Below are 14,748 nucleotides of genomic sequence, written 5' to 3'. Positions count from 1 at the left end.
ATTGGTTAACGGGGTGTTAAAGTGCGACTTACTTGGGTCGATGGCTAAATTGGTTAACGTGGTTGTGAAATGGGGTGTTAAATTGCGACTTACTTGGGTCGATGGCTAAATTGGTTAACGTGGTTGTAGGAGGGGGTGTTAAATGAGTGAACACGTACACACGTATGCGAAAGGGCGGCGCTGGTCGAAGGGACGTCGATCATTGTGTTTGTGGATTCGTTGGAATTCATTTCACCGCGACCTTGGACGTCGACGCGCCGTACAAACCAACCGACGAGCGGCAACTGAGCGAGCGAGCGCCGACCTTGAGTTTATATACAGCACGACGGCGCATGCACTGTCAGCTGTTGAATGTTCTCGAAGCGCGACGCCACATGCGCGTCCACTGGAGAATCAGGAGAATTGTAGATGTCGAACGCGGTGTGTAGAGGAGGAAGGGTGCACAGATGGTGGAGGAGTGAAGCGCGCGCGGTGTGTAGAGGAGGAAGGGATGCACAGATGGTGGAAGAGTGGGCGACGGCGCGACGGCGCATGCGCGCGCGTCAGCTGTCGAATGTTCGAGAAGCGGTGCGGACGGCGCGGACGGCGCACTACAAGGCGCGAGTATAAGATGCTCCGCATCTAAAAAAGGGAGGCGACGAGTTGCTACGCATGGTAGTCCACCAAAACTCGCTCATCTCAAGCCAGTATGGTCTCCTGCACGTCAGGTTTTAGGCTGCGCATGGCAGCCTTCCTCTGCTCCTCGTTATTTAATACTTTTCGGAGGGACAGGGGAGGTTTCCCTTCGTTTCGAAGCATTATTTATAGTAAAAGAACGAGTCGAGAAAGGAGTACGTGAGGTGAATAAAGTGAGGACAGGGAAAGGTGTGAGTCTGCGGTTGCCGTTCGTTTACTTCGCGTCTGCGCGAGGATTTAGTTACTCCAGTACGAATTTCTGCATTGAATTAGATGCTTTCAATCGAGTCAGGCTTTGAACGCCACCGCGACTTCCGCAGTATAAGAATAACTTACATGGACGGTACAGTACCCTACGTAGCCAGGTACATAATGTTTTGCTGCTTTAGAATATAAGTAATTAGCCAAGCCCATCTTTGCTGTACACAAATGACGCGTGCTGCGATGTTATGCGGGGGCTGTAAAGAACTGTGATCGTGTATTTGTTGCTGCCTGGTCTGCACTCTAAATACATGACTTTTAAATGCGCAGCCTTTCTTAGCGAACTTCGGTGGCTTTGCGTCTACACTCTAAAAAGAAAGAGCGAGTAAAAAGGGGGCCTTTTTGTCCCACAACAATAATCGTCATCTATATTGCGTTCCATCCTTGCGCTTATCGCCCCGCGCCCAATACATTCCGGTCACGATCGACATGCCCATTTTCAGGGTTACATTGCATTCTCGATAGGGAAGTGGCCAGCACCGAGTTTTCAAGAAAGGAAGCGTACGCAAGCCTGATGACGATTATTGTTGTGGTACAAAAAGACACCTTTTTTGCTCGATATTTTTAGAGTCTATCTATCTATCTATCTATCTATCTATCTATCTATCTATCTATCTATCTATCTATCTATCTATCTATCTATCTATCTATCTATCTATCTATCTAGCCACCTACTACTTTTAGCTCTCCTGGCCATTTGGATAATGGTATCGACACCAAACTTGGTATGACCTAACATGACCGTATGAAGGACATATTTGACTTGCCATAACATAAAAATCGTGATATGTAGGTCATGAATGTCATGATTTACATTTCATGGTCCTGCAGCTCTTGCAGTGGTTTCGTTCATATGGTATTGCAAAACCGGTATGGTATGATATGATTGCATGGCGAACACAAGCGACAGACCCTAGCATGAAAATTATCACATGCGTGTCATGTAACAACATGACTACATGCCAAGCTCATGATGCGCTTGCGGGCGTTTAGCTAGCGTCACATATACCAAATTCGGTATTACGGTACTTGAATGAATGACGAAGGTATGTGACCGGTGCAAACAGGATAATGATGAGATGTCTGTCATGTAACAACATGACTACTTGCCACGCTCATGATGCGCTGGTGGCCGTTTCACTAACTTCACTTATACCACAGTTGGTATTACGAAACGTGAATGGATGACGAAGGCACGATACTGGTACAAACATGATAAATATGAGATGCGCGTCATGTAACAACATGACTACATGCTACGCTCATGATGTGCTCGCGGGCGTTTCGATAGCTTCCCATGTACAAAACCCGGTATTATGCGACGCGAACGGACGACATAGGTAAATGACATATACAAACATGATAATCACGGCATGTGTGTCATGTAACAACATGGCTACATGGCACACTGATCATGCGCTCGTGGCCGTTTCGCTAGCCTTACATATGTGAAATTCGGTATTACGCGACGTCAATGGACGACGAACGTATATGGCTGGTGCAAACGTGATTAAATTAGATGCGTGTCATGTCAGAACATGACTACGTGATACAGTCAAGGCGCCAATACATTTCGACGGGACGCGGTGCGCGTGCTCACTGGCGTTCATTTCGTCGAGTCACGCCGGCATTGCCATGCCAGGCACCGGTCCTGCCGTATACTCGCAAGCGCGTGTCGCGCTGCGTTGCTTTGACGCATGCGCATTTTAGTGCGTCAGGCGTCCCACAGTCGTGGAAAGAGGAAGACGTAGTGTCTTCTGGGTAAAGTGAAGTAGAATATGATATTCTAGTTCACTATATGTCTGGGTAACGCATCGGTGCGAAAAGCAGCATGTCGCAATTCGCGCCAGTTGCCGTCGGGCCAAGCCGACGGACACTGATCGCGCCGGTTGCGCCTGGCGTCAGACTATTATAGAGCGCTCGCGTTTTGCTAACGTAGCGTCACTGTGCCCAGCGTGCGTACGCGTCAGCGCTACGTTGGAATATATTGGGCCCTTCATGATGCCCTCACGGCTGTTTTGCTAGCTCCACATACACCAAACTCTGCCTTACGTGATGTCTATGGATGACAAAAGTATATGACTGGTGCAAACATGATAATCTTGACACGCGTGTCATGTAAGAACATGACAACATACCACGCTCATAGCGTGCTCGCAGCCGCTTCGCTAGCTCCGCATATACTAAATTTGGTATCACGTGATGTGAATAGATGACGAAGGTAAACGACACATCCAAACATGATAATTATGACGCGGAAGTCATGTACGGCATCATGTACCTCCACCTCGTAACGTTGTGCTTATGTTAAAGTGACATATCAACTTTCCTCATTCGTGCTTCGCATATGATCGATTCCCACTGTACGTGGGATCCACCAATTTTCGTTTTCCTTCACCGATTCTCCGGTGTGAGGTTACAAGCTGGATTTATATTATGGTTATTACTCCTACCTTTCCTCTGTATTCACCATCTCGCTCTCTACGAAGCGAAGCTCACTCTAGCGTATGTATATGAGAGCCAGTCAGAAGGTGAAGGTTTCTACTAGGTTCTTAAGTTCTGAAGATGTTTCTTGTGTCAGCTAGGATGTTTCAAAGAATAGATATAGGACACAAAAGCGTCATGCATTCGCTTACTTGCGCAACGCTGTTTGAGAGTCGCTGTCAAAATCCACCTCAATTGAGCCACGCTACACGATGTTTCGATACCAAAGCGAAAATATATAAGCAAGATGGAGTTTTTTCCTCTTTACTTATGTCGTTTCTTCATACTTTTGTGCCCTTTTCATTGTTCATTTCGAGCAAGTCACGCATAAAAAGATACGTTACCATCCCGATTGTTCTCGTAATCGTATACATTAACGTCACAGTGACCACCAGAAGAAGGCATCGTCCTTGCTGCTTAAAACAATAGGGGGTAAAAACAGTATATGCTACGAAGAGTGTAGCACTAAGGCGGATACAAAGACAACCAGGAAAACTGGGGGGAGGGGGAGAGTATACAGTTAAAATCCGGAGTATATGTAAGGAAAACGAGATGCACTGATTTGTTGATTAGTTTAGTGCACCTTACAAATGTAATCGTTAAGAACAACCTAAAATACACACTTATCATCATCATCAGCCTGTATACGACCGCTGCCGGACAAAGGCCTCCCCGATAATCCGCCAGTCGACCCGGTCTTGTGCTTTCTGCCGCCACGTTATAGCTGCGAACTTTTTAATCTCATTGGCCCACTTGAATTTCTGTCTCCCCTTCGTGCGTTTGCCTATATACCCTGGGAATACATTCAGTTACCATTAACGACCAGCGGTTATCCTGGCTACGTGCTACGTGACCAGCTCAAGTCCAAATTACTCACTATTGCGTCTCAAAAATCGAAACTGTAACGTGTCAGAACAATATATATATATATATATATATATATATATATATATATATATATATATATATATATATATACCAGAAGAAAAGACTTCAGCGTACTAGAAACCATAACGAGAATGATGTCGTGACTCTCCAAAGCGATAATTTTTGCACGTTTTTTTTTTGTGCAGCAATCAGCGTATAGTGTGGTCCTTTACAGGAGTGTGAGGACCACAAATTGCATTTTCTCAACTTTTCACATCCCAAGTTATCTCGCATTTATTGTCGCAACGGTGTCTGGATCTGGCTTCTGGCTCAAGGTCAATTGAAGATCACCGGCCGTGGGAGATAAAAGCATATTATGCTTCAAAATGCAAATTGGTCTTGTCACATTCGTGCAATCCGTGTACGCAAAGGGAAACCGTAACTTTATTGAAAACATATTCATCTTAATGTGTAATTTATTTTCTGAGGCATTATCAATAATATCAGAGCCTGATTGTAAGCTGGCTTTGACTGTTTTTTTACTTTTTTGTCAAGTTTAAGGTGTGACGGCGACAAAGGACACAGGAAGAGTGCACACACAGATCTCCCAAGTCTGCTATTCTCCCATTCGCTCCCACAAAAAGTCTACGCGAAAACGTCTACAGCGTAGCTGAACCGGCATTCATAGAAAGTGGCGCCCCTATATGGCTGGACGTTTCTTACAGACGAACCTTAAAGTCCCAAGAAAAAGAAACATCACAGCATATCCACGTAGCGAATGATGTCGAGTGGGCGAAGCTCTGGAGGTACATCGGAAATCCATGAATCTCACTCGCATGCGTTCCAGAGTTTCGAGGAGCCTGTTCCAAGTGTACTTCCGGTGGTAGAAAGCGTGAGGAACGCCTGCGGGTTGCCCATCTGGTGAATCACGGCAAAGAGCTGCTGGCGGCGTCCTTGCCAGTATTTCACCGGATTGGGTACGCCTGTCATGAAGGCTCGGTTGAGCCACTTTGTCCATGAACTAGCGCCCGCCGCTATCAAGTTGCTGCCCCGTGGACGAGCTGATGATGATGGATGGATGGATGGATGGATGGATGGATGGATGGATGGATGGATGGATGGATGGATGGATGGATGGATGGATGGATGGATGGATGGATATGGCTGTACCCTTTAGATCGGGCGGTGGCTAGCGCCACCAAGCCGTAATACTTAATGAACCAAAAACTATATTTATTTTTTTTCCTTAAAAAGTGAGTTTGAGGATTCGTACTTTGCAGTGAAGAGTTTAATTTTCACTCGTGCCTTGACTTTAGCCACCAATCAGATAACCTCCTTCTAGTTAAGTCTACCCGCTTAAAGTCTATTTTGCTGTGAGAGCGAGCGCCGCAGCGCCATCTAGTGAGCACTCCCAGTACCACGGGTGGCTAGGACAACAGCGGGCAAGCCCACACCCCTATGGAGCTTCGTCCCTAAAATATCTAAGGAAATTTGATGAATCCATAGAGTTTCTTAATATACACTAGAGGGAACTCTGGCGCTATTGCCTAGGGGAGCTGCAACGCACGGCGCTTCAGCGAGCATGGGAATGATGGGTACTACACAGATTTGTCTAATCTTCGTACTTATGGCCTGCTTCTGGCTCCGTGTGTGTTCATGTGGCTTGAAGCTGTTTTCTCACGAAATAAAACTCAACAAATGTTCAGCGGTTGCGCTTCATCCCCTTATTCTTTAAGTCTTACCATTTCGAATCGACTTACAAAATTGAAAAGGATTCTTTTTTTTTAAACAAAACCGAAACCAGCGATGAACGAAGCCGCAAGCACTATTTGTCACTCGGAAGTATGAAGACTATAGGCAAATCTGTGTACATCATTCCCATGGTCGCTGAACGATTGCAGTGCCAGAGTCCCCTCTAGTTAATTTTAGAGAACTCCATGGATGAACCTAACCGCTGTGGCATGTATACGTGTGGTGTTAATAGGGTCACGACACAGTCACCCACGAAATTGTGGTTATCGACAAAATATATCGGTAGAGTGTCTATCGTCCGTGTACATGCTTGAAAAATAGACTCTAAAAAGAATTTAGTTGCAAAATAAACCCCATACGAGACCGTTCAACAGCGGCAACCACCATTTTGCCGTGGTGTGTGTGGCATCACGTGCTTTATGGAGTAAAAGCGTTGTCCTTTACGTAATTTTCATCCACTGCAGACATTTCTGTTCTGGACGCCGCGCTAAAGAAGCTCTAATAGCTCTATTGCACGTGCAGTTCACCTCGAAGCAATATCGGCTTGTTCCGTCAAGTACGCAACTGTTGAGACTCTCGGGCCGCTAGCGTGCCCAGAAAAAATGCTCGTTATAAATGAACTTCTCGAGCAAACGCCCTGAGATTTTGTTGGCAGCTTGTTTGTGAACACCCAAGGATTAACCCGCATAACTTAAACTATGAGCGAATGCTGGGAGTCGTGGCATCTTTAGGTGTAACAACACTTAGCGTGCTCGTGTAATTAAGTTGGCGTTTGTAACGTCGACGATAGTTATAGCGCGAGAACAAAACGACGACACAGAGACAAGAAGGACACGAAAGACACGAGCGCTCGTGTCTTCCGTGTCCTTCTTGTCTCTGTGTCGTCGTTTTGTTCTCGCGCTATAACTATCGTCATGCCATACCAACTAGCCCAAGCGGCCACACTTCTATGTAACGTCGAAGATGCGAGGTCGAACAGACGGCATAAGTTCACTGCTTGTACGTATACTGTACACCTACGTGAGCAGCAAGCGGACGGCAGCTAATATTCGCACCGAAGACACTCCATCTGGGGCAGCTGCGGAAAGCTCAATCACAGACACCGGGTTACGACCCGAACATTATTTGTTGATTTGCATGTACATGTCAACCACACAAATATCGCCCAGCTTCCCGGAGAATTTCCGGCGAAACATTTATTCGTAGGCACAGTCCGTGAGCAGCGTCTGATCTCAGAAGCTGGTTTGAGTGTTTTTGTTTCAGCGCCGTAAAGACGGAATATCAAAAAGAGCGCCGCGATTGACTAGGAATATCGAAAGAAAGAAAGAGGGAAATTAAAAAGAAAGTAAGAAAGAAAGAAAGAAAAGGAGAGAAAGAAAAGGTGAGAAAGAAACAAAGAAAGAAAAGGGGGAAAAGAAAGAAAGAGAGAAAGAAAGAAAGAAAGAAAGAAAGAAAGAAAGAAAGAAAGAAGGAAAGAAAGAAAGAGTCGGAGAGCACAATCAGCGTAAGCTGACTGAGCGGCCTTCGGAGAGCCCGCTGTGAGCTCTCCTATACAAAGGACGCGTATACTGCTATTACACAGCTGCGAGTACTCCACAACACCGTAAATCCTCATCATGCATTATGTGGAGTTGCCTAGTTACGTGCCTCTAGAGCATTGTGCTGGCGCAGTGGGTCATGACAATGGTAATAAATACTAGCATGTGGCTGAACCATTCGTGATGGGTGGGAAGCTTGAAACCACGCGCACTCGTGACGCAGTCCACATCTTGTGATGTCTGGCACAATTGTGCGCTCTCACCACGCAATATTCCCGCCACGTTGCATTTTTCAACGCGTTTCCTCTGCATAGATGGCGAGAACGTGGGATTCGCCACATTTCTAATTGTAGCACACACGATTGTTCTTTGCACATATTTGTACAGCAAAGAGTTCTCACAGCCGGCTTCAACCGCATCTGATATATATATATATATATATATATATATATAATATTAATGAGATATAACAGACAGTAATGCCAAAGAATGTACAGGGGAAGTTTTATTAGAGCCAATGGAAGTTTAATAAGAAGAAAGAAAAGTGGATGAAAAATTACCAGCTGTGTGCAGGAATCGAACCTACGACCTACGAATAACGCGTTCGATGCTCTAACCACTGAGCTATCACAGCGGCCGTCCCTCCATCCACTTTTTTGGGGTTTATATGTGAATTTAGAAGGAGGAGTGACAGTCAGCGCCATCTATAAGCCAAACAACGAGTGTGAAAACACTCTTATTTGCATGTTTGGCGTCACGTAGCACGTGAACTTATTATGAGCGGGCAGCTGATTAATTGTCCCTCTTATACAACTTAAACACACCAAGTCTGCCAGTACGAGACCCTCGTTAAATGAAATAAGGGAGAGAAGTGTATACTTAAGGGCTCGTATTTCCGTGTTTTAACACAATATTAATGAGATATAACAGACAGTAATGCCAAGGAATGTACAGGGGAAGTTATTAGAACCAATGGAAGTTTACTAAGAAGAAAGAAAAGTGGATGAAAATATTACCAGCTGTGAGCAGGAATCGAACCTACGACCTTCGAATAACGCGTTCGATGCTCTAACCACTGAGCTATCACAGCGGCCGTCCCTCCATCCACTTTTTTTGGGGTTTATATGTGAATTTAGAAGTAGGAGTAACAGTCAGCGCCATCTATAAGCCGAACAACGAGTGTGAAAACACTCTTATTCGCATGTTTGGCGTCACGTAGCACGTGAACTTATTATGAGCGGGCAGCTGATTAATTGTCCCTCTTATACAACCTAAACACACCAAGTCTGCCAGTACGAGACCCTCGTTCAATGAAATAAGGGAGAGAAGTGTATACCTAAGGGCTCGTATTTCCGTGTTTTAAAAAAGTGGATGGAGGGACGGCCGCTGTGATAGCTCAGTGGTTAGAGCATCGAACGCATTATTCGAAGGTCGTAGGTTCGATTCCTGCTCACAGCTGGTAATTTTTTCATCCACTTTTCTTTCTTCTTATTAAACTTCCATTGGTTCTGATAACTTCCCCTGTACATTCCTTGGCATTACTGTCTGTTATATCTCATTATATTGTGTTAAAACACGGAAATACGAGCCCTTAAGTATACACTTCTCTCCCTTATTTCATTTAACGAGGGTCTCGTACTGGCAGACTTGGTGTGTTTAGGTTGTATAAGAGGGACAATTAATCAGCTGCCCGCTCATAATAAGTTCACGTGCTACGTGACGCCAAACATGCGAATAAGAGTGTTTTCACACTCGTTGTTTGGCTTATAGATGGCGCTGACTGTCATTCCTACTTCTAAATTCACATATAAACCCCAGAAAAAGTGCATGGAGGGACGGCCGCTGTGATAGCTCAGTGGTTAGAGCATCGAACGCGTTATTCGAAGGTCGTAGGTTCGATTCCTGCTCACAGCTGGTAATTTTTTCATCCACTTTTCTTTCTTCTTATTAAACTTCCATTGGTTCTAATAACTTCCCCTGTACATTCCTTGGCATTACTGTCTGTTATATCTCATTATATTGTGTTAAAACACGGAAATACGAGCCCTTAGGTATACACTTCTCTCCCTTATTTCATTGAACGAGGGTCTCGTACTGGCAGACTTGGTGTGTTTGTGTTGTATAAGAGGGACAATTAATCAGCTGCCCGCTCATAATAAGTTCACGTGCTACGTGACGCCAAACATGCGAATAAAAGTGTTTTCACACTCGTTGTTTGGCTTATAGATGGCGCTGACTGTCACTTCTACTTCTAAATTCACATATAAACCCCAAAAAAGTGGATGGAGGGACGGCCACTGTGATAGATCAGTGGTTAGAGCATCGAACGCGCTATTCGAAGGTCGTAGGTTCGATTCCTGCTCACAGCTGGTAATTTTTTCATCCACTTTTCTTTCTTCCTATTAAACTTCCATTGGTTCTAATAACTTCCCCTGTACATTCCTTGGCATTACTGTCTGTTATATCTCATTAATATTGTGTTAATACACGGAAATACGAGCCCTTAGGTATACACTTCTCTCCCTTATTTCATTGAACGAGGGTCTCGTACTGGCAGACTTGGTGTGTTTAGGTTGTATAAGAGGGACAATTAATCAGCTGCCCGCTCATAATAAGTTCACGTGCTACGTGACGCCAAACATGCGAATAAGAGTGTTTTCACACTCGTTGTTTGGCTTATAGAAGGCGCTGACTGTCACTCCTACTTCTAAATTCACATATAAACCCCAAAAATAGTGGATGGAGGGACGGCTGCTGTGATAGCTCAGTGGTTAGAGCATCGAACGCGCTATTCGAAGGTCGTAGGTTCGATTCCTGCTCACAGCTGGTAATTTTTTCATCCACTTTTCTTTCTTCCTATTAAACTTCCATTGGTTCTAATAACTTCCCCTGTACATTCCTTGGCATTACTGTCTGTTATATCTCATTAATATTGTGTTAATACACGGAAATACGAGCCCTTAGGTATACACTTCTCTCCCTTATTTCATTGAACGAGGGTCTCGTACTGGCAGACTTGGTGTGTTTAGGTTGTATAAGAGGGACAATTAATCAGCTGCCCGCTCATAATAAGTTCACGTGCTACGTGACGCCAAACATGCGAATAAGAGTGTTTTCACACTCGTTGTTTGGCTTATAGATGGCGCTGACTGTCACTCCTAGTTCTAAATTCACATATAAACCCCAAAAAAGTGGATGGAGGGACGGCCACTGTGATAGCTCAGTGGTTAGAGCATCGAACGCGCTATTCGAAGGTCGTAGGTTCGATTCCTGCTCACAGCTGGTAATTTTTTCATCCACTTTTCTTTCTTCCTATTAAACTTCCATTGGTTCTAATAACTTCCCCTGTACATTCCTTGGCATTACTGTCTGTTATATCTCATTAATATTGTGTTAATACACGGAAATACGAGCCCTTAGGTATACACTTCTCTCCCTTATTTCATTGAACGAGGGTCTCGTATTGGCAGACTTGGTGTGTTTAGGTTGTATAAGAGGGACAATTAATCAGCTGCCCGCTCATAATAAGTTCACGTGCTACGTGACGCCAAACATGCGAATAAGAGTGTTTTCACACTCGTTGTTTGGCTTATAGAAGGCACTGACTGTCACTCCTACTTCTAAATTCACATATAAACCCCAAAAATAGTGGATGGAGGGACGGCTGCTGTGATAGCTCAGTGGTTAGAGCATCGAACGCGTTATTCGAAGGTCGTAGGTTCGATTCCTGCTCACAGCTGGTAATTTTTTCATCCACTTTTCTTTCTTCTTATTAAACTTCCATTGGTTCTAATAACTTCCCCTGTACATTCCTTGGCATTACTGTCTGTTATATCTCATTAATATTGTGTTAAAACACGGAAATACGAGCCCTTAGGTATACACTTCTCTCCCTTATTATATATATATATATATATATATATATATATATACATATATATATATATATATATATATATATATATATATATATATATATATATATATATATATATATATATATATATATTTGTTTATGCTTTTTTGCAACTCTAACCCATACATTGGTGTTTTTTTTTTTGACGGAACTTCAAATGTCTCGTGAGTATTAGAATGAGGCGTCCGGGGATGTCGCTAGGCCTGCGATGATAGCTTAAGAAATGCTATAGCCACATAATTATGCAGGGAAAACAAAAAAAGGATTAACAGTGCATGGGCCACAATGAGTGTGCAGTGCGCAGACTATTCTTGTCTTCGACGCTGCCTATACTTTTTCAGACAGCTCAAAAGAACAGGCACCGTCGGCCTTACTCGAAGAGCAGCGCAGGCTCGAGTACATGCTCAACGCGAGTGCAGGAAGTCAAGCAGCCGAGCTTAAACGAACTCTTTGGCGTCCAGTGTAAATATATCCCTCGAAGGAATTACTGCGTCCTCAAGGCGGACGTCTTAAAATTCTCGTCCACTTCGTGGTGGTCGCCTGGTGCCAGTAGTGCAGAACACCGACCCAATAATAGACCTGTAAAGAATAGGACGCTCGGTTGCCCACGTACGCAGTTTGGTAGTGCGACTCGTAAAGGTTAGTAAACTCCTCTAACCATGCAGCACGCAAGACAAAGCCTTTATGCGTGTATATTTCGTTATATTTTAGTGCCGACCAGCCTGCAAATACTATCAGTCGACAGTACTCGAAAAGGAGGACGTTAGTACGCCAAAGTAGTACCTTACATTCACCGAGGGAGAATTGAAATTCTTGCACGTGAAAAGCATACCAGAGGTACGATTGTTCTCGCGCTTTTCTCTTCCCCTGTCTCGCACTTTTTTTTTGCTCGGATGTTTTTTCATATTCTGAGGTCAAGCCAGAAGTTTTTCAGGGCGGCTCAAGCAACCTTTTTATCCCCTCTGCAGTGATGGGAGCGACATTTTGCTTTTTGGAGCAGATTCTGGAGCAGAAAAAAAAAAAGGTGCTTTGGAGCAGCCTTAGGTGTCTTCGGATCCGAAAAAATGCTATAGCTTATGGTTGCTATTGGTGTTTTCGAATCAGATGCATGTTCCTAACGACTCCTGAAGTCCACATCATTTAAAGATCTAATAAATATTTATATTCATTATTAAACATGCCGTACGCTAGTATGCAGCTAGTATGCAAGGAGTATATATAGTTGGCTTAATTCATAGGGGAGGGGGTGAAGAGAGTCCGGACTTTTCTGGTGTTCAGGTTGTGAAGGAGGGCCCCTTGTAAGTGTCCCACTTGAGATTTAGCTTTAGCAAGTGATATAATTGAGTGTACAGTCAAGTATAGGTATAGTGCAATCAGCTTTTTAATATGATTTTATTTGTTGTAGGCCCGTGTGCTCAGATTTGGGTTCACGTTGAAGAACCCCAGGTGGTCGAAATTTCCGGAGCCCTCCACTACGGCGTCTCTCATAATCATATGGTGGTTTTGGGACGTTGAACCCCACATAATAATCAATCATTAAAATGCTTTTTATTACCTGTGTTAAATGCGCCTCAGCTGTGTGAAGTATGGAAATCGAAAAAGGTGAAAAAAAGATACTGAATATAACAATACAATTGCTCAAGCTCAGACCCCATGCTCCTTTTTTTTAATTTTTTTGATAGCATGCTGTATTTCCTATATAAAGATACAACCAAAATTAAAAATATGAATTGGAAACCATGGCCTTATATGTGTCACCCCTTGAGATTTTTCCGGATTTATGCCACTGACTAGCATACTAGGATGATAGTGTGTACAGCTTGCTTTTGGTTTTACTTAGGTTCACGGGATGCTTCATTCTTTTTAGTTTGCCAACATCCTTTCGGAGCAGCTTTGGAGCAGTTACTAGCAATTATTGCACTTTGGAGCTGCAATTCTCTTTTGGGGAAGTTTGGAGAAATTGGAGGAGCGCTTCCATGACTGCCTCTCTTTATGTTCGTGCATATGTTCGTATGCATTCGTGCAAACACATGCAAAATTCAAAACGTTTCAGGGGGGAGAGGGTTGAACGCCACCCCCTCACACATTGAAGATTCCAGGTCATATGGCTTCATATGTGTAGTAATCGTTAAAAAAAGTTCATATGGGTAGTAAACGTAAACTTACTATTCAGATAAAGTACTCGATTCCTGTTCTAATTTGTCGTAACGCATCATTAACTTAGTGATTACACCACCCGTGCATTCACGTGAAGCTTTTTCAAACAATACTCTTCGAAGTGAATATGCCTGCCGTAGTCGATTATCGGGCTATAAAAGACAAATGCTTCGAGCATCGCAAAGCTCCTGATGTTCACTGGATTAATGCTAACCATGTAACTAAAACTCTCGCGGCTTGAAATCACCATGCACAGTTGGTTTACCAGGGGTAAATTTCAATCTGCCAAATTCAGCCGTATTCAAGAAACAGTGCAACAGTGAACAACAGTAAAATAAAGGTCGCTGGGTCCCTTACGCGTTCGCGTACGACAATTTGAAATCGAGAACAATCTTCTTTTCCTACTCAGTTGATCTATTTTCGATGTATCGATCTTCTCCCGCCACCATTCAGAAAGTTTCTTCAGGTGACACGGTTGTAAACTGCCGCCAGGGTCAGAGGCGTTACAAGCATTTTGCAAATCACAATATTATGTGACGACGTAGTAATAATACGCCACCACATAACGATGATGTCTCACTTTTTGGTGATCTATGACGGCGTAATGACGTCACTTGGTAACGTCATCACATGATGATTTTTTTTAAATCACTTTCGCAGACACACCCGGCGCGGTGCGCCGACGGTCAATTTTCACATTTAACCAAGTCCCTTGGACTTTAATTTCAAAACCAACTAGCCCAGACATTGAACGTTCTGTAGTGGCGGTGACACTTCCATTCAATCAGTGAGGGCGCAGTGGCGCTCAGGGAGAGCTGAAATAATGGCGTATTTGACAACCGTGGCATCACGCTTGTGAGATCAGGAAATGTCCATGAAGGCATTGCACAGTGCCAAGAGACGCTTTGACGGTCACCAGGACGAGTACACATACGGACACGCGATGCTAAATCTTCGCAAGCGGCTGCCGTTTCTCCTAGCTCTCAAGATAGCCTGCAGTCACGAGAGGGTTGGCCTCGCAACCGAGAGGCAGCAAAATGTGGCACAGGAACAGAATGAACACGGCGGTTGTGAAAATGTTGACAATACCCACGGGGC

At 44.1% G+C, this 14,748-nt stretch overlaps 3 non-coding genes across 3 annotated transcripts; all 3 read left to right on the top strand.

Moving 5' to 3' along the window:
* The first annotated feature begins 8,962 nt into the window (after positions 1-8,962).
* TRNAM-CAU (transfer RNA methionine (anticodon CAU)) lies at positions 8,963-9,035 on the top strand. Its single transcript has one exon. It is a non-coding gene; the product is annotated as a tRNA-Met (tRNA).
* A 1,295-nt stretch (positions 9,036-10,330) lies between these two features.
* TRNAA-CGC (transfer RNA alanine (anticodon CGC)) lies at positions 10,331-10,403 on the top strand. The gene has a single exon. It is a non-coding gene; the product is annotated as a tRNA-Ala (tRNA).
* Positions 10,404-10,786: 383 nt separating this feature from the next.
* Positions 10,787-10,859, top strand: TRNAA-CGC (transfer RNA alanine (anticodon CGC)). Its single transcript has one exon. It is a non-coding gene; the product is annotated as a tRNA-Ala (tRNA).
* Positions 10,860-14,748: the final 3,889 nt, after the last annotated feature.

Source organism: Rhipicephalus microplus, chromosome 6, assembly GCF_043290135.1.
Source record: "Rhipicephalus microplus isolate Deutch F79 chromosome 6, USDA_Rmic, whole genome shotgun sequence".
Classification (NCBI taxonomy): Eukaryota; Metazoa; Arthropoda; class Arachnida; order Ixodida; family Ixodidae; genus Rhipicephalus; species Rhipicephalus microplus.
The sequence above is the reverse complement of the archived record's forward strand: the minus strand, read 5'-3'. Positions and strand labels throughout refer to the sequence as shown.